At 39.6% G+C, this 25219-nt stretch overlaps 2 protein-coding genes across 4 annotated transcripts in view; both read left to right on the plus strand.

The window, feature by feature from the left end:
- Window positions 1–25219, plus strand: part of CNNM2 (cyclin and CBS domain divalent metal cation transport mediator 2) — a 111947-nt gene that overhangs the window by 50905 nt on the left and 35823 nt on the right. The window lies entirely within an intron of this gene.
- LOC309370159 (uncharacterized protein) overlaps window positions 1–25219 on the plus strand; it is a 63658-nt gene that overhangs the window by 35615 nt on the left and 2824 nt on the right. The window lies entirely within an intron of this gene.

The following is a 25219-nucleotide window of genomic DNA, read 5'->3' on the forward strand; positions in this document are numbered from 1 at the left end:
TAAATTGATTACCTTTCTGATAATGAAAACGGGCAACTGCTGATGAGATGCACTTTGCCTGTTTTATGGCATTTGTGCGATGGGTTGCCCACCCTAAATTGCTCTGGAATAAGATTCCCAGATACCTATAGATTTTCACTTGTTGGATTTCTTGCCCTCTTATTTTCCATTTCTCTAATTTCCAACCATTCGAGAAGACCAAAATTTTTGTCTTCTCATAGTTTATAGAGAGTTTGTTACATTCGCAATAGAGGATCAGTGAAGATATAAGACGTTTTAGACCCAAGCTTTGTGATGAATTGGGATTATCTTCTTGTTTTAAACTATTTAAACTACAAAATGTAAATGGAGATTGTTTTTCGTTGACCACATCCATGTGTAGCTTAAAATCTACACAAAGCAATTGGGACATGTGATACAAAAATTGAAATATGTTCTAGTTCCCAAAGCATAAAGCTAAGCAAAGCACTAAGGATTACATCCTAGTGCCATTGCAGTCTTCTGTGTCAGGATGAATTATTCACATTGCCACTGTGAGAGAAATGTGACCCTTCAGGAACTGTCCAAAGCTTTGTGTTTGAGAGGGGAAATCTTTCATGTAAAATCTACCAGAGCAAAACTTGAAGGGAGTGAACAAAATTAGCATAGCAAGAGTGGCATAGAGAATGCTGCTGCTTTGTAAGCAGATTAACAGCTTCTGTTCCAAAGTGTACTTTAGAAAAGATAAATTCTGGAGTTTAAATGGAGAAAATCTGTTTGTGAGGATTGTGCCTATGGTATTACAAACCTAATCTGTTTCTTCCTCTACAAATTCAAAAGCAGTTTTGCATTTTATTTTTAAAATCTGCTGTGCAAAAAATTAGCATACATATGACTAGTCATGCAATCTAAGCCAGTGGGTTGGATCATAGTGCAGATGTAGTGCAATTTTCTTTTAAAGTAAGTGATGACTATGTAGGAGTTAATTTGCAGAGCATAATGCCTAAGGTATAAGCCATTTGGATAATATAAACTGGAGTATATAATGGATGTCTTATGCACCTTACACTTTCAGGTCAAGAATAAGCACTCTCTCTTTCCCAAGTAACTGTATATGCCCTGAAACTGTATATATACATATATACAGCTACATAGGGTTTTTCTTCTAGGGCCATATCTTTACTTTGTTGAAAAGCAAAACATAACAGAGGAAAAAACTGGTTCTCTTTCATTGAGGAGAAATTGTCATGATTGGGTTTCCATTGTTCTTTAAGATTCAGGATGATGATTTTTACCAAGTGGTGAACTGTATCTTCAATACCTGACAGAATTATTGGTACTTTTGAAAAACAATTGCATGTTGGTTAAAAGTTATTACAGTAGAATCCTCTTGAGCCTCTCTGCCTTTGTTTGTAATGTCAATTTAACCCTTGAAGTAAGTGCCGAAAGTTTAGACTGATGGAAGGGAGAGCTAGCTGGTCATTGGCTATCACTCAATTTGTGCAGAATTGAACTAAATTGAACTAAAAAAATTATTCTGGGCAAATTTCAAACAAAAGAATGACAACTTATCCAGTGTTCTGCTGTTTTTCGTTTAGTCCACCAGTCTTCAACTGGTGGGTTGGGCTCCACTATTCGGTCGCAGCCTGATCCAAGGTGGGTTGCAACAGGAGCACTTCTTGCAAATATATGGCAAAAGGTTAAGGAATGGGCATGTTTGGGTTAAAAGTGGGTCCTGTGTCTGAAAAGGTTGCGGGTGTCTGTTTTAGATCAATGATGAAGCAGAATATGAAGTTTTGCCTGACCATATTGCCCCCTCTCTGGTATTTTTCTTCATCCTTCTCCAAGTAACTGTAGCTCTTTGAAAAAGCAATAAGACCATCACTACACTGTATCAGCTATTTTTAAAAAACAATTTTTATTGGTTTTTAAACAAATACAATAACCACAAGCACTTATCCTGCAGTACAGCAAATGATGTTTGTTTTATCCATTGTCCACTGTATTAGTTATGTAGACTTTCCCTGCATGCAAAAATAGGCTCTGGCACATGGAGCAGGTCAGACCAATAGTGGCTGCTACGGTTAAGAAGGCGGTTACTGCATGTGGTGTAGAGGGAAATGAGGGGTAGATGGGGCTTGTCAAACTGGGAAGGTAGCCCATCTCAGCGAAGGAACACTCTGATCCTAAACCTCTGCTGCCTTATGGCTATACTCATTCGTGAGAAATTCTTTGGGAGAAAATGCAAGCAAAAATCCATACCTGCTGCCTTGCGGGACATCTTCGTGAGAAGACAAGGCCAAGGAGTAAACCTTACACAAATCTGGAGTGGAGTCCCTAAGATGGTTGGGTGGTGTCTTGCATGCCTCCTTCTAGAAAACCCCTGCAGCCAAACTGCTGCCAAATGTATTGCTCTGCTTTCCTTTGGGCCACATCACTGAGGCTGAGAAGGGGTCTTGTCACCTGGGCAGCCCAGGGCCTTTACACACACTGCCTAAGCTAGCACACCAGAGAGGTCACTTCGGTGCTGCCAATGCAGCAAAAACAAATTTGAAGGCAGCAGTTATGAGTTACTGGTCTCTGTAGCCACAGCAGGTGCTGTGATTCTCCAGTGGTTTGACTTCATCCCAGGAGGTGCACTCCATTGTCTCTTGAGACAGACGGATGCCAGCAACTCTTTGATTGCAGTTAGTTATAAATAAAGCTCCACAGTGTCTATGTGAACACTTCCATAATAGCCACTGTTCATTAGTGTGTTACTTGCTCTCCATCTTGTAGTCCAGTATGTTGTAATAAGAATTGTTTGCTACTAGCTACATCAACTTTGATAATAATTCCTCTTGATGTGATCCTTTTTCTGGTCTCCTCTCCACCCCCTCCCCCAGACTTGAGAAATCAGGATCCTGAAGACATGTTCAACATTTAAGCTAGAAGAGTGTGCTTGAGGGAAGAAAGCTTGCATGCTGATTGTGTTCCCTAAATTTTCTCCCTGAGCAATAATTATGGTAGAAGGCCTGCTGGCTGATAGCTCTCAGAACAAAAAAAAGTCTGATTGCTTTGCTCCAGCTTTTTGGACTCATTCTCTGCCAATTCTAGGCTGTGTTAGTGTCCTTGAAAATTATGGGTCAGCGGCTGCTTGTTTGAATTATAAATTTTAATCACTATAGGTCAATTATATATATAGTGAGTTTTTTCTTTTTTCTTTTCTTTGGTCCATTTCATAAAAGCTTGATGGCACTTGACCGACTACCAACTTTCACACATTTATGGAATAAAAGTCAGGGACAGCTGAAATAGAAATTTGGAGAGAAATGTTTGTGCACACACTTCACTGTGAAATATTTTACTTATTTGAATGGATGATTGAGGATGATATAAATAAGCACTAGCAATTTCTTGCATGGGGGAGAATGGTTTTGGACAGACAGTGGTCAATATTGTATCTGTCATTTTTTTATAAAACTGGGAAGAGTTCAAAACAACACCAATAACACCACACATGTTATTATATAAAGGTATTGTGTGAAGTGAGCAGCACTGCCCTTTTGATTGGACACTGTCACATGCTCCAAATCTGAACTGCCTGTGGGGCATAAGAGGAAAACTTTCCTGCCTTGGAGCACCAGCACCAGGAGAGATGAGGGTGGGGTTGCTATGGAATTGCCATCTGTAAGAAATCCATCTCTCACCAGGAAACCAGTTCATTCAACTGTTGGATTTGAGTGTTTGTCGTCTTCTTTGGTGATCACTTTTAGCCAAGTAAGATTGTCTTCCATAAACACGGTTTTAACAATGAGTCCGTGACTATGGAGGCCAATTCTGGATCCACATGTCCTTCCACAGTGGGGACATTGGTTTGCGGGTGGGAGTTGATCATGGTGTGGATTTGCCAAGCGTGTCTTCCTCTTAGCACGTTTTCCCCTTGCGTCCTGAATTCCAGTGTCTTCAAAGCCCATGACACCTTTGGTAAAGGCTGTTCTCCAATTGGCGTGCTTGCAGGCAAGTGTTTCCCAGTTGTTAGTGTTTATACTACATTTTTCAAGATTTGCCTTGAGACAGTCTTTAAATTTCTTTTGTTGACCACCAGCATTACGCTTTCCATTTTTAAGTTCGGAATAGAGTAGTTGCTTTGGAAGACGATAATCAGGCATCCGCACAACATGACTAGTCCAACGAAGTTGATGTTGATGAATCATTGCTTCAACACTGGTGATCTTTGCTTCTTCCAGTACACCGGTATTAGTTCACCTGTCTTCCCAAGTGATGTGTAATTTTTTTCTTAGACAGCATTGATGGAATCTTTCAAAGAGTTGGAGATGGCGTTTATAAATTGTCCATGTTTCACAAGCATACAGTAAGGTTGGTAGTACAATAGCTTTGTAAACAAGCATTTTGGTTTCCCTGTGAATATCCTGGTCCTCAAACACTTTGCACTTCAGTCAGGAGAAAGCCGCACTCAGTAACTCAGATGATGCTGGATTTTGGCATTAATGTCAACTGTTGGATTTGAGTGTTTGTACCTTGTGCTGGACCACAGCAACAGATTAGGGATTATGTGTTTGTACTGAGCACCCTGTTATCCATCATCATGGCTGAACTGGTGATTACAGTGGTGGTGTAGGAAAACCCCAGGATGTTCATCCTGGGGAATTACAGTATTCATGCTGGGTCCACCTTGAGGCTATCTCAATATATCATTTGCCCAGTGCATTTTGCAAGACTCTGGGCCTGGTGTTTTTGACTGGAGGGAGGTTGGTGGTCTGGAAATAGGGGATTTCTAGTAAACCTGTTGCATAGTCTACTTTTTGGTGAGGTTTAGATTGACAGCAGTTGCTTCCTTCTGCAGAGGTGATGGATCTCTTTTAGTTGGTTTTCCCCTTGAATTCCTGAATGCTTTTGAGGATTTTCTGCCTGGCATGTGTTCTTCCCAAAACTCTGGTCTTACTTTGAAATAGCGAGATTAAAAGAGTTCTCAATACAGTTGCCCTCTTGCATTATAGAGCTTTTCTGGCTCCTTAGTTTACCCCAGGAGATAGCAGATTTAAATAAAAAACGGTAAATAGCAGATTATACTTTACATAAAAACTGACTGGAATAAGAAACTTTTGGTAACTGTATACAGATAGGAAAAGATGGAGTCTCATGGCTCTCCACTGGGAAGCATTTCTACAATCTCTGTGCCACCACTGAAAAGGTCGTCTCTTGTGCCAAATCTGCCTGATCTCTTACAGACAAGAAAGAGGGTGGGAAATCAGAGGCTGGTTCATATGGGGGAGCAGCTGGTTTCTGAGATAACTTGGTCCTAAACTGTTTAAGGCTCTAAACGTTAACATTGACACTTTAAAATTGGTCGTAGAAAGAAATGGGAAACCACTGAGAATGGAATAAAGAGTCTTTGTAGCAAGGCATCTTGCAAAAGGTGTTTGGAGCTCATTCTGCTTGGGAAGGCTGATGTACTTGAGCTGTGAATAGTAGATTCTGAGGATTAGTAGGTGGATTTACTCACATTGCTCAACCCAATCGTTTCTAATCTTATTACAGTTCTCAGATTATTTAAAACAAGTAATGATTCAATTGGGGATATAACTTTTACAGATCATTTGTGGGCTCAGGTTGGCACTCTCTAGTTGAGATGCTTAGTGTCAATCCACTAATTGATGTGAATTGTACTTTTAACAATTACATACATATATGATATTTAGTAAATTTCAATTACTGATTATAAGGAATAATAGAAATACCACTTCAGTATTGGATTCTTTTGACTATGTTAAATTGATGCCAATAATTATTGCTTGTGACATGCTGAGAAAAAATTATCAGGATAGAAGCTATTTTGCATTGATAATTTACAAATAAATTTGACAGTAAATGTTAGGGAAGTGCCTCTATCCAATGGACCAATTATCTCAATTTAAATTTTTATCTTGCCAGTGAAATAACATATGGGGGTTGCAGAAGTTCTTTTCCATGTATGTTAAGTCAGGCAGTAACACTGACATTTGGAGCCCTGTAAAACATAGCCAGCCATGTTCCTTCAGGCACAATTGTATGCACACAATTTCATTTTTTCAATGGACAGTTCAAAGTTTCTCCTCATAAACTGTGACACGATAAAATCTTCTAGTTGTCACAGTATCTAATTCCCCAGCACACTATGATTTGGTGTAGACTAGTTCTTTTCTAGTCAAGGGTTATATGCAAGTATTTTCCTTTATATGAGTTCTGATTTTCTGGAATTGTGCTTAAAAGGTCTTGCTGGTTCTGCTTGCTAAAGCAGTGCAGCCTTTGTCATGCAGCTAGCATTGGTGCTGATATATTGGACTGGCTTGCAGGAAACACTAAGCCATGGTTCTGTTAATAAACCATAATTGCAGCTCAAGTTGTCCCATAGACAACCAAGTAAATGATAGCTTGTTATGTTACAGTTTCATTTTTCTCCTCACAGCTTCCTCCACACCTTTCCACCTGATATCCCAAATGCTTTCATGGCCAATAGCAGTGCCCTAACCATTACCCAGCTGTATGAATGGGGCAAGGAAACGTCTTCAGAGCTCCTTGAAGCACTGTCAGCAACAGCAACAACATTCCACTGTTTCCTCACTTTTCCCATTAAAGGAATGTGTGGCATTCACCGTCCAAGAAGCTCATTACAGTAATGCCTTTTCCCCACTACATTTTCGAAGGTTTCACCACAGAAAATCCAAAGCAGCAGTCTTCACCATCATACCCCTCTTTGCCTCAGTGCAAAATTGTTATTACTCATATGACTCAAACCTACATTTCATAAATCCCTTTCTACATCTCCTTTTAATGGGTGGAGGTAATGTACAGAGAGGAAAAAAAGAAACAAGATAGAAACAACAATGCACAAGCATTCAATCCAGATGTATACACTTCCAGTGCTGAAACTACATCTTTACACTTTTTGTCTCAGGAGCCAAATCTTAATCTCCCTCAGCTCCATAGGCTAACTTTGACAGGTGGGCAGGATCATGCACATGTCAGATGGAACATACTGCCCACCTGTCAAAGTCTTCCCACGGGGGGGGGGGGAGAGATACTGAATTAGCAGGATTGAACTCCTGTGTACCAGCTTCTGCATGGGTAATTCAGTCCTGCTTTCTGCATGTGAAAACTGACTGGTGCACCAAAACCAAACAGATTGAACTGAATGGTTGTACGTAGGGTTCAAGCCTGTTTTCTGTAGCCGTGTTTCTACCTATCCCATACCTGACTTGACTTAGGTGTGCTTGGGGAAAGCAGCCTGGCAGGTCATTCGAGAAAGCCAAATGAGCCAGGTTAGCCTGCAGGGCAGAAGTTCCCCACCCCTCCTTTACAGCCTTGTGTAGTTCTGTTGATGAGAGAAAAGGACATATCCTAAGACCAAGGTGAAATCAGATGAGTCTCTTTAACTCAGGGTTTTCCAAACCTAATTGAGCCCTTGATGAGCTTATAAAGTTGTCACCAACCCAAATTCTTAGGAATATAAAATGAATAAAGTCAAGAAATATCAATATATAATCAACTTTTTTAAATAATCAATCACCATTACTGGGAATCATAAAATGTAAAAATGAGGAATATTGTTGTAGAATCATCTTATTAAAATGTATTGGGAGGGTGTTATTGCATTATTTTTGTTTTTCTTTTGATTATGTATTTTGTGTTTCTATATTGTGATTTTATCTTCTTATTTTATTTATTGAATTTATATACCACCCTATACCCGGAGGTCACATGAAAAGATCACAGTATATAAAATTAAAATAGAAGCAATAACCCAAATGCTACCTCCCCAAAAGAGCCACATTTTAAAAGGGTATGGGATGTTGATCAGGTCAACCAAAGGTCTGGTTAAAAAGGAACATTTTTGCCTGGTGCCTAAAGGTGTATAATGAAGGCGCCAGGCAAACTTCCCTGGGGAGAGCATTCCACAGATGGGGAGCCACTGCAGAGAAGGCCCGTTCTTGTGTTGTCACTCTCTGGACCTCTTGAGGAGGCGACACATGAGGGAGAGCCTCAGAAGATGATCTCAGGGTCCGGATAGGTTCATACAGAAAGAGGTGGTCCTTGGGGTATTGTGGTCCTGAGCCGTTTAATCTTGTGAACCACCCTGAGACCTGTGCATATAGGGCAATATAATAGTAGTAGTAATAATAGTAATAATAATAGTAGTAGTAATAATCCTAAAGTTATAGCAAAGGGTCCAGGAGGACCCCCAAGCAATGTACCCGCTCCTTCAGAGGAAGTGTAACCCCATCAAGAGCAGGCAACCTCCCAGCCATCTGGTCTAGGGAACCACACACTAACAATGTCTCAGTCTTATCTGGATTGAGTTTCAGTTTGTTGGCTCTCATCCAGACCGTTATCGAGGCTGGCTATAAGTTGAACCCCAGGGTCTTGAATTTTGGCAAGCTTATGTAGCTCCTAAGGGCACTGTTAATGTTGTTTTAGGAAGCAATTTGAATCAAGTTCAAGTTGAGCAATATCTTCAATGTGCCTTATGAGGCAGAGTTAATTGCAATACTTCTTTTGCATAGTAGAATGAGTAAATGGATCTTTTGCATGTTAGCCAATGTACATTAACTCATGCTAATAGATGGCTGAGTTTATAGCTGTTTCTGTTTAATATGTACAATTATAGATACACACACACACACACACACACACACACACATATATATATATATATGCCTTTGTTTTTTATATAGAAAAAAATAGGTGGCTTGGATTATACATTCTTCAGTGATAAATGGTATTGTTTTTTAGGAGGGCATCCCAGCCTCATATAACATCTAATTCAACAAAAGATTGGGTCACTTAAAAAAGGTTTGTACTTGGAAACCAAGTACTTGAGGTGTACAAGAAGGAAGATCTTCTTGTACTTTTGGTGTTGCCCTAAGGTCATAGCTTGTTGGCAAACGGTTCAGTGCTTCATTAACTATTTTGATCATGCTTTCAGATGGCAGTTTGTTTTGAGAGAAACTAGCCACAAATGTCATGGTGAACCAAGGTTCCTTGTTTGTTACTCCTGGCCATACCTGTGGGATAATCAGCCTCATGTAACCAATGTGTTTAAGTTTAATTAATGCATGAAGAGGTTAATACCATAGAGTAAGCTGTCCTGCCAAGCTTAGCTCACCTTGGAAGGGACTAGATAATCAAGACTTTGTTTCCTCAGACTGGCTTGTAATGAGTTCTTAACTTAGGCATCCCCAAACTCATCCCACCAGATGTTTTGGGACTACAACTCCCATTATCCTTAGCTAACAGGACCAGTGATCAGGGATGATGGGAATTGTAGTCACAAAACATCTGGAGGGCCAAGTTCTTTACTTTGCTGCATATTTTGTGATTTTAAATCTCTGCTGGGGTTCTCTCACCAAAGAGTACTTGCTCCTAACCTGGATCTTGGCATCCAGGGAATTCTTCTTTATATACCTATATATTTTCCCCTTGCCACCAGCAATGCTTAAGGGAAGAGTACAGTGGAATTAAGTTGGAAGCATTCTGCCTTGTTATGGTAAGCCAGGTTTATGTGTCATCCAAACAGGGCCAATACCTTATATCTTGCTTATATTTTGTCTTTCTAAGGGCCTTAAAAACATAGCTGCCTCTGATTCCATCAAGCCTACCTGCCCTAAAACAAAGCACATTACACTGTTTAATATGAGGGCATTCATTACTAGGGGTACAGGGTGTGTTGGAAATAACTGTGAAAGGAAAAAGGACTTAAAATAGACACTAGACTTCTGTCAACACAACAACATTGTGTTGATTTGTTTCAGCACTGAGATTTGGACATGTATTTTGGTTTAGGATTGGAATTTCCTCATTGCCTCTTCTTACCTATTACGCCACCACTTCTCCTCTCATTGTTTCTTAATTTCTCTTTGGGATTTGTTTTGTTTTAGATGTTTGCTTGCTCCTGATTTGCATGTGTATATATGTTTTGTTTCATTTTTTGAGCCACCTTCCTTATGTAGCTGAAATATTATTTCTTTCCTTGTAACTTTTCCTTGCTCTTGTTTTGGTGAAAATTTCTAGGTTAGGATGGGTGTTTATATAGTAAACGATTTCTGTATTTTTGCTTTTGCTATTGTTAACACCCTTGATCAATAAAAATTCTTGAATAAAAAGTGTTAAGTAGGCTTCTTTGGCAGTTCATTAAAAACAGTTATGTAACTTGGAAATATTTTCCCTTGTTGCTTGGGTCACTTAAAATTAGACTAGGCAAAGCCTAGAACACGCTGCAGGGTATGAACAATCCTTTCCTGGCGAAGGTGATGGATGGTGTGTACTATGTGGCTTAGTATTTTCTCACTTTCTGCCTTGCCTCTGTGTGTGTGTGTGTGTGTGTGTGTGAGTGTGTGTGTGTGAGAGAGAGAGAGAGAGAGAGAGAGAGAGAGAGAGAGAGAGAGAGATTTGTTCATCAAATTGAAACTGTTTGTAATTTCTCAATGAACCCCTTTGAATCCATTGAAACAGCTAAGAAAACAAAGTAACTATTAGGCAACTGACTATAATTTTGTGGCTGGCTCTTTGCATTTCTTCTTTTAAAAATTTTATTTAAAATTTTTGTGACAGAAAAAGAAGTAACAACCACAATCATTCAAAATAATTCAAATTACAAACATAATCATTTTACTTTTATATCACATTATCAATAATTTTCCAAATACTCCCCCCCTCACCCATGTGAGATCATATTGGCATTTGTATTATTGTTTCTTGTTGTGTTAGCAGTTATTTATACCTAATAGTCATATCATTTATAATATCATATTGTAATGCGAGTCTTTCCTTTTACGTTTATGTTAAACTTAATTTCCATATCCATACTTTTTCATATACAGTATATCTCTACACACACCCACTCTCAATTTTTTGCTTGCGGCAGCCTCTAATTGATACCGTTAATTTTTCCATCGCCTTAAATTCACGGATCTTAATTCTCCATTCTGATAATTCTGGTATTTTTCCTGTTTTCCAATTTTTTGCCACTAGTAATCTAGCCGCTGCTGTCACATAGAGGAATATATTCTTTTTATCTTTGGGGATATCGTTGGTTATTATGCCTAACAGATATTCTTCTGGCTTTTTAAGAAGTGTGCTCTTACATATTCTTTTCAACTCTTCATGTATCTTGGTCCAAAATTGTTTAATCACCTTACACCCCCACCACATATGGTGCATTGTTCCCACCTCCGCTTTACATCTCCAACAAAGGTTTGAATATTTTTTATAGATCTTTGCCAATTTTACTGGGGTGAGGTACCAACGATAACACATTTTCATTATATTTTCCCTTATCAAATAACAAGATGTGAAATTTATGTCAACACTCCATAATTTTCCCCACCTATCTAAATGTATTGTCTTGCCCAGATCTTATGACCACTTTATCGTTTCTTTTATTACTTCACCTTTCAATTCCCACTCAAGGAGTAGATTGTACATTTTCAATATTTTTTTTTATTTGACTGCAATAGTTCGCTTTGCAATTCAGAAGTTTTCTGTTCAAAACCTGTTTTTTTATCTTCGTTAAACAAATGGAGTATTTGATGATATTGTAGCCAACTATTACAGTAATCCTTAATCTCTTCATATGGTTTTAGTTTTACAACACCATGCTCTTTTATTAATAATTGTTGGTATGTTGGCCATTTCTTTTCCATATTATTATTTTTTACCGCTAATACCTCTAGTGGAGACACCCACCAGGGTATCTTTGGTTCCAGTAGCCATCAATAATTTACCCATACTTTGTATAAGGGCTTTCTAATTATATGGTTCAAGAAATCCTTAATTACAGCCACCTTTGCATTTCATTGAATTTTTTGTGTAGTATTTTCTAACTGAGGCTTTTCATTATTATAGTTACTTAGAAAGAATGCAGTCAAAATTAAACAGCAGAGATTGAAACGAATTATGCCTTAATGTAGCATCCTATATGTAAGCAATAATAATAATAATAATAATAATAATAATAATAATATTTATACCCTACCCATCTGGCTGGGCTTCCCCAGCCACTCCGGGCGGCTTCCAAAACAATATTAAAATTCTGTAATACATCAAACATTAAAAGCTTCCCTAAACAGGGCTGCCTTCAGATGTCTTCTAAAAGTCTGGTAGTTGTTGCCATCTGGTGGGAGGGCGTTCCACAGGAAGGGAGCCACTACCGAGAAGGCCCTCTGCCTGGTTCCCTGTAACTTGGCTTCTCGCAGTGAGGGAACCGCCAGAAGCCCCTCGGTGCTAGACCTCAGTGTCCGGGTAGAAAGATGGGGGTGGAGACGCTCCTTCAGATGTACTGGGCCGAGGCCATTTAGGGCTTTAAAGGTCAGCACCAACACTTTGAATTACGCTCGGAAACGTACTGGATGCCAATGTAGGTCTTTCAAGATGTAGGTCTTTCAAGGTCATATCTACAAATTGGAGGCCTGCCTGGTTTCTAGCACATAAATAATTTGTTTTAGATGATCTGACTTTTATTAAGTCCAGCAATTTTCAGATAATTCATTGTATCCTTTGGAATCATTTTTAAACAGTGATGTGGGCAAGGCATTAAGAGGTTGAATGCACATAATTTAATTATTGATGTTCATGAATACAATGACATTATTGATACCTGTAATGTTCGTTGGATTAGCTGCAAGATCCCATGCAATCCCTTACCTTAAATTTTAAAGTATATACAGTACAATAGGGAAAGGAGGAAGGAACAGAGCATGCAGAAAAAATAGTAACAAAACCCTGTACAAGAATGTTGGTCTAACTGTTCTTACATTAGGCAGAATTAACACAAAAAAACTTACTCTCATTGGTCACCTCTGGGGTTGGCAGCTTCTGGCTGCCAGTTGCCAGTTGAATGGGATCAAGAGTACCAAAGAATGTCAGCAACAGTCCTATTTTAAGGGCTTTTGACGGGTGATTCTGTCTAGCCCACAGAATGAGTCCTTGCTGCCAGGAAAATGGCCAGGCATGACATAGAGCAGGGATGATTGCAGCAATGAGAGCACTGAACAAAAGAGAAAATAATTTTATTACACTACTGTGAATTGTATATTCAGCTCGAAACTATTTTCCAAACAGACATGCACATCATTAGAAACATTTTCTGGCTTGTTTGTTAACTGATGACAATTATGATTAAATATTTAGACAGATGAGACCCATTTCAGCATTTTCGCTGGGGGACTGATTCAAGTATTAATAATTCTGGTTCTAGAGCACTTTGTGCTCAGTGTTTAATTGCTTTAGAAAGAGAAACTCTGATACTTTCCCTAAAAGATCAGAAGAGATTATAAGTCACTGGTATGACAATGCAGACAATGATGATCAGCTGATCGTATGCCACCTGTGCCCATTTTTGGATAATGTAAATCTGGCTATGGTGATCCATGCCATACTTGTATGTCTAATCATGTCTAGATCATTGCAATGTGTTTTGTGTAGATCTGCCTTTGCGTACTTGGAAACTTCAGTTGATCATAATGCACTGGGCAGATAAACAAGGGTTGCATACAGGAAGCATATAGGAAGTGTAAGCTCCCTTATTGATAAAGCTACACAAGCTGCTTATTGGTTTCTGGGCACAATTCAACATGCTGGTGATGACCTTTAAATCCATACATGATTTACAACTGAGTTACCTGGAACACCAGCTTTCCACCTGTTGAAATCACCTTCAGAGGTCCTTCTGCGTGTCCCAACATACTCTGGAATATGCTTGATTGGGACTTTCCTGTGACTGGACTTAGGCCATGGAACTTCCTCCTGAAGCCCCTGAAGACCTTGTGCTGCCTTCCTTAAGCCAGGTAAGCAAGGTGATGGGTTTTCAGAGGGCTCTGATATCCTAGTTAGGGCTTTCACAGCTTTGGGAAGGAGGTGGGAGGGCTCTAGGATTCGGCCAAAGCATCATGCCTCCTTCCCAAACCCCAGTGCCTCAGTTAGCCAGCTTTGGGGAGGCAGCAGAGGGCTGGGGTGCGTGTTTGTCTAATTTTGCCCCCCTTTTCCTGCCCAGTACAACATCAGTGTGCGGACCACGGGTTCTACATTGAAGTTCTCTTGTGGCCCACTTTGTATGAAATGTTGAACTGCCCTGAACTAGATCTTAAACCCATGTAGGCTAGGACACCCTCACTGGGTGGCTGGTGCTGCTGTCTCTCTCAGCCTCAGCCCTGGTGAGTCTTTTATTTCAGTTCACTCACTCCTATATGTCACTTCTGGCTCTCCCAGGATTGTTAGCTGTTGCATTTTTGTTGCCAGTGGCATTGCAATGACCTCTTTGACTATACAACTTGTGTTGTATGCACTTAAGCTTTACGTAGAATTGTCACAGACTGTACTTCTGCATTTTATGGCCATTTACAGCTCTTGGTTTTGAAAGAATGAAAACGTATTTATGCATACACACACCTTGCCAACTGATAGTCTGATGAAATGGACTGTAGTCCACAAACATTTGTGCCACAATAAACCTGTTAGTCTTTAAGGTGGCACAAGGCTAACAGAGCTACCTCTCTGAAAGTCGAACCCCCTTCCCACTCCTCCAATACATTTCAATTCTCCAACATGGCTTTTGGTGCTATCTACAGCATTGATATAAGGGACGCAGGTGGCGCTGTGGGTAAAACCTCAGCGCCTAGGACTTTCGATCGTATGGTCGGTGATTCGAATCCCCGTGGCGGGGTTAGCTCCCGTCTTTCGGTCCCAGCTCCTGCCTACCTAGCAGTTCGAAAGCACACTTAAGTGCAAGTAGATAAATAGGTATCGCTTTATAGCGGGAAGTTAAATGGTGTTTCCGTGTGCTGCGCTGGTGCTGGCTCGCCAGAGCAGCTTCGTCACGCTGGCCACATGACCCGGAAGAGTCTCCGGACAGCGCTGGCCCCCGGCCTCTTAAGTGAGATGGGCACACAACCCTAGAGTCGGACACAACTGGCCCGTACGGGCAGGGGTACCTTTACCTTTTACAGCATTGATATAGACTGGAGAGATCTGATATGTACTTCTGTCATTTATCTCACATGAAAACATAAATGTGCTGCTTGTTTACAATCATAGCTTAGACCTTCAGTGTTGTCTGTACGTTCCCATTTTATGTGGGCTGTATCCAATTAGGAAATACTATAAAACCAATTAAAGCAGGAAACCTTGATGATCAGACACATTAAGACATGTGGGGAAAGTTCATTCATCTCTTGGCAACCTGATGGCTTAGTAAAGATATGAGGATAGTTAGGGCCGACTAAAAAGAAAATCTGTTGTGTGAACAAACCATCACATACTATTAACTAGCAAATATAGAATTTTCTCATGTAAATACTTCTTGTTCAGTCTTTGCTGGCTCTTTCTCACACTCAACTTGCCACTTGATGCTGTAGTCATTGAGTGGCATGCCTGTATGAACTAGTTCTTACTACATAAATATTGGAACATAGGAAGCTGCTACTGAGTCATACCATGGGTCCATATACCTTAACTTTGTCTACACTAAAGTTGGCTACTCTCCAAGATTTTACAGGAGACTTTCTCGGCTCCACCTGTAGATATCAAAGCTTGATTTGACTTTTATATGCAAAGCATGTATTCTACCACTGTGCTATGGCCTTTCTGCATATGATACTTCTGCTGTGATAGTGTGAGACATATAATTTTATTCCTAAAAACTTCAGCCTCCATCCCTGCCTTTGTGCCAGCCCTAGTCCAGTTAAATAGCATTCAGAGTACTTACAGGAAATCTTACTATTGTGTTAGAGAATTACCTTCATAAGTTACTGATCACTTACTAAACTTTAGAAACACATTTTCACAATAAACCCAAACTTCCTTGTAACAAGCTTCTTTGCAGTAGGTATGTCAAAAGAAAAACTGGTTAGCAACTTAACATTGTCCTTTTTTCTTAATTCTGAAACATCTGCACATAACTACAAGAAGCTTTGAAAGGGGTCAAGAAGTCCATTCTGCTACATAGCAGTTTTCCTCACAGCAAACTTCTTGTCACTTACCTACAAGCATGCAGTATGCTATAATGATTTTGTACATAGGCATACCTAGTGAAACATTTCAAATGGAAGGTCAGCAATACTTGTTCATGGAGTCCATGGTGTAAAACAGGTAGAGCCTGACGCAAGCAGTGCTGCCTAAATTGCTTTGAATGGAACAAACTTGCAGGCAACTTTTTCCACCTGCAGCTTCATGTTGAAGCCATTAAGCCAAATGAACTTAAACTGCTGGAAAATTGCAACAGCAGTGGAAAAGAAAAAGGTCAGTGCGAATTTCAGGGGTTAACAGGTAAACTGCTTATTTGACACTTGGGTGCTTTTATTATAAATAGTTTTAAACTTCATATATTATCTAATATTGCTTTGTAACATATTCTACATGTGTTTCAGTTACACTATCTTTAAATGAGATGTTTCCATATGTTTCTGTTTGTTCAACTGAACTTTCTTGCCTCTGCTATGCTGCGCCTTGCATCTAGTGAAGAGCTGCTCAAACTTTTCACATTGGTGACGCAAGTTTTAGACATGCACTGTGACATAGTAATTCAGTTTTACTAGCAAACTGGAGGTTTGTGTGGCTTCAGTGCTGATAAAAGTAAAATACTGAAAGGATTCTAGACTAAGTTTTGTAGTGTTGGCTCAGGAGATGTTGCAAATGGTGATGACACTAGGATGACAGATAGCTTTTTGCATGGCAATTAATTAATGGTTGAATATAATAGAAAGACCAAATCAATACAGTCATACCTCTAGTTGTGAACATGAACCGAGCAGGAAGCACGTTCGCAACCTACAGCGTTCGCAGCCTGAAGCGCTGTGTCTGCGCACACGTGTGATGTGATTTGGTCTTCTGTGCATGTGCATGACATCATTTTGTGCTTCTGTGCATGCGCAAGTACCAAAACCAGGAAGTAACCCGTTCTGGTACTTCTGGGTTCGGTGCAGTCCGCAACCCAAAAATGCACAACCTGCAGCATTCGTAACCCGAGGTATGACTGTATTGGTGCATTTTTTGGCTTAATGCTGAAGATTTGTAGAATTGTTCTTGTTCCTGAAATGCAATATTGCTTGGGGCAGAAGGAGAGGCAGTGTGGTCACCAGTGGCAATCTATACAGTTTAGAGCTGTTTTTAAAAGCAGGTTAATAGTTGCATAGTAGAAATACTAAAGGATCATTTAGAATGGATAGTTGCATGCTTGCTCATTGGAAGAGTTCCTCCATAAGGAAAAGCTGCAGTGTTTCCCCAGATACACTCTTGTCTATCATCCTTTGTTCAGAAAGAGAATTTAGATTATATATTTTTGTTTTGATAATTGATTTCCAAATAATAATACATGAATATTATTTGCATCTCTGGAACAGTTACAGGTATAGCCAGACTTTCTCCATAGGTAAGGCTTCCAACACTTCCAGGTAGGGCTTCCAACAAATGAATGCAAAATCACTTATTCCCTCATAACAAGCACATTTCTGTAACTGTCTTACCAAGCCCAAGTATTTTTTTCCCCTTTCAGTATCTCTGAATTGTGGGAATCAAGTCAAGTAAGACTTTTTACCTACTTACAATAAACATCTTCCTTAAATAAAGGATAACTTCCTTAAGCTCTGTTACCCACACCTATCCATGCTCACTGTCATAGTATTTAAAAGGGGACTTTTCTTCTTCAAGTTTCCATGGATATAATGGTAATCGCTACCCTGTCACATGAGAAATCTTAGAATTGTTGTCAGTGCTGGGCAGATGAGATGGGTAGACTACTAGCACTTTGGGGGAGCACTAGGTAAAGGTAAAGGGACCCCTGACTGTTAGGTCCAGTCATGGATGACTCTGGGGTTGCGGCACTCATCTCACTTTACTGGCCGAGGGAGCCGGTGTACAGCTTCCAGGTAATGTGGCCAGCATGACTAAGCCGCTTCTGGCGAACAACAGCAGTGCACAGAAACACCCTTTACCTTCCCGCCGGAGCGGTACCTATTTATTTACTTGCACTTTGATGTGCTTTCGAACTGCTAGGTTGGCAGGGCAGGGACGGAGCAACGGGAGCACACACCGTTACGGAGATTTGAACTGCCGACCTTCTGATCGGCAAGCCCTAGGGTCTGTGGCTTAACCCACAGTGCCACCTGTGCCCCTTGGGGGAAGCACTACTTATACTAAAAATAAACTCTTTAAATTGAAGTTGATATGTAAAAGTTTTAAAAGCTTCTATCACACATGCACAAATCAGTGCTCCAGTGCCCCACCTTGGTTATACCATTTTGTACCACAAACTATTTTTTTGAATGCCTTTTTGAACTTTTGCTGTTCAAACTGCAAAAACTGCTACTCTGCAATGATGCAGGTCATCTAGATCAAATTTTTTCATGTGATGTACAATTGGCATGTGATCCACACACTCATTTTTTTAGTATTATATTTACATTTAATCCTTTTAATCTTTGATCTTTCATAGGCATTCTACTGTTTCCTGTTCACACCAATGGACAGTCCTTGATGGAATGTTTCCATGCTATGTTTTTGGGTCATTTCCCTCACCTTTCATCACTTTTTTTTTCATTCTCATGTGAGATCTTTGTGCCTTTTGTACACACCTTAAAACAATCCACTTTCCTTCCTAGGATATAAACAAGAACAAAAGTTGTCAGCTCCTAGTTATTGTGCTTCACTATGGACAAAATGGAGCTTTGTGCTTTTGGTGGGGGTAGGGCAAACATCTATTTCCGTTTTATTTTTTTTAAGAAAAGAATTAGTACAAAGGTCTTCTGCAAGACTGATGTTTAGCTATATTGAAATTCTGATGGTGGTCTTTTGCCATACCACTATATTTAATTTTGTTTAAGTCCCAATGTGTATACTACAGATTAGTGTGACAGCTAATTGTACAAGAAGCAGAAACCTCAGAAAGATTTTTTTTTAGCAAATTTTATTGATTCATTTAGTTAGAAATATTTATTGCATGCACTTAATCATAATACTCTTGGGGTGGGGTACAATAAAACTTAGCATTCAAGTTGTTAATAATAATGGAGAGAACAGATAAAACCAACAAATAATGCCAATGTAAGAACTGTAGAACAGTCTCTGTTTCAAATTGAAGCTGAGCAGCTAATAACAACTCCCAAATGCTTGAGTAAGCAAGCATGTTTTTATTTGGTACCAAAATGAGAATGGTGCCTGTGCCAGCCCTACCTCAGAGGGGAGTGCATTCCATAAACTTGAAGAATTCACCACAAAGAAGGGTCTCTCACATGTCCCACATGATAACTCACAGAGGTGAGATGCTGAGAAGGGTCTTCCCAGAAGAACTTAACATGAATATCCAGGAGATTGGGGTTTGCCCAATCAATAAAGGTGTACCACTGGTTCGTACAGGCATTTCCTATAATATTTAGATGATAGATAATCATTGTTGCCATACTTGAATGTCTACACTTCATAGAATTGTAGAGTTGGAAGAGACACTGAGGATCGTCTTTTCCGACCCCCTGCAATGCAGGAATATGCTGCAACCTTGACATTATCAGCACCATGCTCTATCCAACTGAACTACAATTCGAAATACACACACACACACACACACACACACGTCCAGTAGGACCTTAGAGACCAACTATGTTTGTTCTTGGTATAAGCTTTTGTGTGCATGCACACTTCTTCAGGTGCCACTGGACAATTTTAAAAATATTTTAAAATATATTTTATATGTTTTGACTGCGTCAGACCAACACGGCTACCTACCTGAATCTTGAACTACCATTGTTTCTTCACTGTTTAGTTCTTGGATTCCTTATCAATTATCTGTTGAACTGAGGTCAAGAAGGACTTGATCCTCCACAGAAACTTGATTATAAGACCCTTGAGAGTAAAACTTGTATATTGTAGCATTATTCCACTGTGGTGAGTTTATAAGCAACACACATTTTCCTTTTGAAAGCCTCATATTTAGATTAAGAATACTTTTGGGGGGCCCAAGAGCCATTCTCAGACAGTGTAGTCAGGCTTGCTTATCTACCCCACAAAGACTGCATGTCTAAAGGAAATGACAGAAATAGATACATTTGTTTCCAAAACACAACCTTTTGGTCTAGAGAAAAGATACCTGTCTCTTGGGAAAGATGAGAAGGCTCCCATCTCCTCTATCTGTCTGGGCTCAAGGCCTTATAATCCTTTGTCTCAAACTGCTTATCATTTACTACAAAAACATTCCAGCATGTGTATGTTAGCATCAGAAAAGATGGAAAGATTGATGTCCTATGTAGAATCTTTATTTATAGGAAAATGGAGATGAACCAAAATAAGATGGGAAAATGCAAGTCTTTAAATACTCTGGGAATGATGGAAAATGGGTGGCTTGCATTGTCCCCAGGGTTCAGGAGACTTTCTCATGAACAGCTTGTAGGAACCCAGTGGGTAGTTATTTCTATCAAATTCAAACCAATGTAAAACGTTGTCTTTAAATGGTGTTAAACTTTATCAGACACTATTTTCTGCATTATGCTTCTGCATTTCAACTACGTTGATTGCTCAGTTTTTCAAGCATATATCTATCAACTTTCCTTGGTTATAGTTCAATGTGACCAGCTATAATTTAAGTACCCTGCTTACCTATTTCTATTATGCTGTCATTATGTGTTGACTCAAATTAAGAAAGGAGAGTTAGAAAATGAATAATTGGTTTCAATCTGTTTCAAATTTAGGAATTTTGCTTTCCCCTGTGCTTTCCCTCCCAGCTTTTGGAAGGTAGGATTTATTTCTAGTATAGTGCCTCAGCCTTGTGTCTGGGAAGAAAAAGCCTGGGAAGAGAGCGGTACCTATTTATCTACTTGCACTTTGACGTGCTTTCGAACTGCTAGGTTGGCAGGAGCTGGGACCGAGCAACGGGAGCTCACCCCGTTGCGGGGATTCGAACCACCGACCTTCTGATTGGCAAGTCCTAGGCTCTGTGCCACAGTGCCACCCACATCCCTAATGGATAAGGCAGGCCTGAATAATTTTAAATTTTTGTTAGGGCTTCCTTCCATTGGCCTGTGCTTCCCATCAGCCTCTGGTTGGCCACTGTGAGAATAGGATGCTGGACTAGATAGGCCTTTTATCTGGTATAGCAGGGCTCTTTGTAATGTTTGTATGATACTTCTCAAACCATTGCCAGCACTCAGGAAACAATGGAAGAGATAATTGGAACAGATTTGAGCACTCCTTCCTGTTTATGGAACACTCTCAATCTTCTCTCAGTGGCATTGGTGAACATTTCAAGCTGTAGGGAGTTAGAATACTGACTTCTTCACAGTTGAAAGTCCTGTGCCATTGAATCCAATGGGTTGGCTTTTGAGCATGAATAATGTAGGATATCACCAGCTATGGGCTACTAGCACAGATAACCATCTAACAATGTGGGAAATATGGCAAAGCCTTACTACTTCATATGGTGAATATCATATGGTGATGTTATTGGCCTTTATGATACCTTTGAACACATGATAGAAAAGTTGACCGCATTTGTAGTAATATGACTAGCAGCCACATAGTAGAAATCCCTTATCACATAGTAATGTGGACTCGTTTTCTGTAAAATTTTAACAGTTCTGCTCTTCAATTTTAAAATCCACTGAATTCCAGAGGAGGAGGAAATTGCATTGCCAACAGTGGAGCTTTCCAAACTCTGTGTTGCAACGTGTTAGTGTATCTGCTGCAGTGTGTGGATGTGTAATGCAAACGCTCCTCCCAGGGCTGGAAATGTGTTAGTTTAACCTCTGGTTCGCTAGTAAAACTGAATTACCGTGTCGTGAAAATAAATGTGTCACGAACATGAAAAGTTTGGAAAGCTCTGGCTAACAAGGGTATGATGTCAGGCTCAAATTACAGAGATGTAGCCCCCAGACCTTCACTTTTGTCCCTGCCCTTCTTAGCTACTGTTTTTTGACAGCAGGGGGGCATTATCTAGCTAAAAACGGGAAGCTGGTGTAGGGACTTGTGGACTTTATTTAGGGGTTCCTGTCTTTCATAATTTGAGTATTGTGTGATACAAAGTAGAATGTGCTTTTGCCTCAAAAATCACTTCAGTAAGGTTTAAGTTCACAATCACATAATTAAGCTCAAGAAATAAATTACAAATTGGAAACACATTCTCTTTCTCTCTGTCTTCATATTTCTGTAAATGACCAAGCGTATTTTGCAATTACTTTTATAGAAACAGTTAGAAATATTTGTCACATTTTCTAGTGGTGGGAAAATATGAGTGGAAAATAATGTGTTTTGTTCTGCTGGGACACTAAGGTAAAATAGCTATCTGTGTAATCTGAATCCTTTTTTTAGTGCAGAAATAAACCATAGCCCCACTGTGAACTTGAGAAATATTTCCTATTTGTTAGAATTACTTGGCCTGTTTGTGTGACCCGTATTAAGGAACTGATGTTGCCTCACCAATCCTTCAGTATGCCTTGACTTGACTGACAAATATTAAACAATACATAATGAATGTCAGAGGAGCCCTGCTGGATCAGGCCAAAGGCTCATTTAACCTTCTCACTGTGGCCACTCAAATGCTTATAAGAAGCTGGCAAGCAGCAACAGCACTCTCCCCATTTGTGATTCCTAGCCTCTGGTATTCACACAGATGCAATTAAGCAGCATGTTGTATTTGGTCGTGTGTTCATTGCAGTTGGTGTTGTTTTCATTCCGCTACAGTTCGGATTCTGCTAAAACCTATGTTGTCTATCTTCCTATCTGCTATGGCCTAAACTGCTGTAATTAATTGTGGAATCAATTATGGAATAAATATAGATACAGTTCAGTGGACAAGAAATTTAAAAGATAATGCATAAAATCATATAATAATTTACATGCTTGCAGATCAAAAAAATAATAATGTAGTGAGTATTGCTTGTATTTGCTTAAGTGATTTCTATTCCTGACCTCCAAACAAGCAATTATGGCAATTTCTATTTCTAAAAGAATCCACCAACAGTCCTAGGTATTCAGAGGCATAAACCTCCAAGTGGATGTAGAATATAACCAATGGCTAGTAGCCTAATATAGTTTCATCACCCATGAATTTGTCTAATCTGCTTTTAAAGCCGTCCAATTTGGTAACTGTCCCTATACTTTGTGGAAATGAATTCCATATAATGCAGAATTTTATACATCTCTGTCATGTCTCTCTTTATTTGCCTTTTTCCTAAACTAAAAGGTCCCAGGTGTTACAACTTTTCCTTGTAGGGGAATTCCAATTTTGTAGGGAAATAGCAATTTTGGTTGCTCTTTTATGACCTTTTCCCAGCTCTACAATATCCTTTTTGTGGTGAGGTGTCCAGAACTGTATGCAGTATTCTAAATCACCCCCATCATATATGAAGAGTAGAAAAATGTAACCATATTAAAGGAATATGCTGAGTATTTTGAGACATAGATGACAATTTATTTATATATGTATACATCTGATTATTTCCTTTTTCTCCATTTAGTTTGTTAGTCTTACATTTACCGAAAACAGTACTATATTTGTTGTTTAGTGCTCCTCTGATTAACTTTATTTTGGTTACCCTTGACCGGATACACAGTTGGAATCCAGCGCTTGGTTGTTTTCGGTCCTTGATAAATACTTCCTTATCTCATTTGCTTTTATTTGTAGCTAAAGTTTTGAACATGTAGTATTCTAACTAATTGTTGTTGGACTCACATTTAATTCAAGTTCCTGATGCCACTTTTTACAGCACTTTTTTTGTATTGAGAAAATCAAAAGAAAGCTTCCTGCTCCCTCTACTGGTGATGGTCTTGATTTTTAGCTTTGTTTCACTTGGTAAATTGATGGCTGATAAGTGAAGAACAACTTGTACAAATATGGAAGTACTAACATGTAAATTCCCAGCGGGGAGAAATGCATCTTTTCTGAACTTACCAAACAATTTAATTTATCTTGGAAATTGAAGGCCATGTGGGAAGATTAGAGCAGTAGTGATAGCCAGCAAGTTTGGAAAACTCAGCAGCCAGAGGATTGGAGAAGATCAGTCTACATCCCAATCCCAAAGAAAGCAGTGCCAAAGAATGCTCCAACTAGCGCACAATTGCGCTCCTTTCACACGCTAGCAAGGTTATGCTTAAAATTCTACACGGCAGGCTTAAGCAGTATGGATTATGGAGGAAACTAGAGAGTTCCAGAAAAACATCTACTTCTGCTTCATTGACTACACAAAAGCCTTTGACTGTGTCGATCACAGCAAACTATGGCAAGTTCTTAAAGAAATGGGAGTGCCTGGTCACCTCATCTGTCTCCTGAGAAATCTCTATGTGGGACAAGAAGCTACAGTTAGAACTGGATATGGAACAACTGATTGGTTCAAAATTGGGAAAGGAGTATGACAAGGCTGTATATTGTCTCCCTGCTTATTTAACTTATATGCAGAATTCATCATGTGAAAGGCTGGGCTGGATGAATCCCAAGCCAGAATTAAGATTCCTGGAAGGAATATCAACAATCTCAGATATTCAGATGACACAACTTTGATGGCAGAAAGTGAGGAGGAATTAAAGAACCTCTTAATGAGGGTGAAAGAGGAGAACACAAAATATGGTCTGAAGCTCAACGTCAAAAAAGCTAAGATCATGGCCACTGGTCCCATCACCTCCTAGGAAATAGAAGGGGAAGAAATGGAGGCAGTGAGAGATTTTTCTTTCTTGGGCTCCATGATCACTGCAGATGGTGACAGCAGTCACGAAATTAAAAGACACCTGCTTCTTGGGAGAAAAGCAATAACAAACCTAGAGAGCATCTTAAAAAGCAGAGACATCACCTTGCCAACAAAGGTAGTTAAAGCTATGGAGGCACACGATGAAAGGTCTCAGATGATGATGATCTGGGTCTGGGTTGGTTCATATGGGGAGAGGCGCTCCATGAGGTATTACAGTCTCCTGAGGGAAGGTGATAAAGGCTTGGGACTACACTGTGTGTGTAGGATTTGGGAATGTCACAAGGGGAGTCATTGTGCTACTGCTGTGTGGTACAATACAAATGATACAAATTCAAAACATTTCAACAGTATTAAAAGCCAAATACCAAAAACATCCGTGTTCCTGCCCAAAAGGCAAAGAACATTGCCTACAAAAATATTAAGAGAAAGCAAGAATACTGAAGGATCGAGGGGCAGCGCATCCTGTTTTGCTGTTTCAGGTGAAATGGGAACTGCTGCTGCAACTGTCACTACTCCCTCCACCACCATACCTGCTGCTGCTATGT

Source organism: Podarcis melisellensis (assembly GCF_964234715.1).
Source record: "Podarcis melisellensis genome assembly, chromosome: 5".
Lineage (NCBI taxonomy): Eukaryota > Metazoa > Chordata > Lepidosauria > Squamata > Lacertidae > Podarcis > Podarcis melisellensis.